Source organism: Nestor notabilis, unplaced genomic scaffold (assembly GCF_000696875.1).
Source record: "Nestor notabilis isolate BGI_N333 unplaced genomic scaffold, ASM69687v1 scaffold6363, whole genome shotgun sequence".
Classification (NCBI taxonomy): domain Eukaryota; kingdom Metazoa; phylum Chordata; class Aves; order Psittaciformes; family Psittacidae; genus Nestor; species Nestor notabilis.
In genome coordinates, this window is record NW_009921411.1 from 38637 (window position 1) to 38879 (window position 243).

A 243-nucleotide genomic window follows, 5' to 3' on the forward strand; every position below is an offset into this window, starting at 1 on the left:
CCAAGAAATTCATTTCCAGCAGCCACCAGCTTCCTGGTGCAGAGACCCTCAGGGCTGCCCCGGTGCCGGGTCACCCCGAGCCCATTGGCACAGCTACACCCATGCCCTGGCTGTAGGAATAAGTGGGAAAGACCAAGAGTGATGGTTTGAAGGCAGATCCTGTGAGTGGCTTTCTTTAAAGTATCGATGTAACTGTAACAAGTGACATTACCTTTTTTTTTTTTAAATAGTGTATTTTTTCCT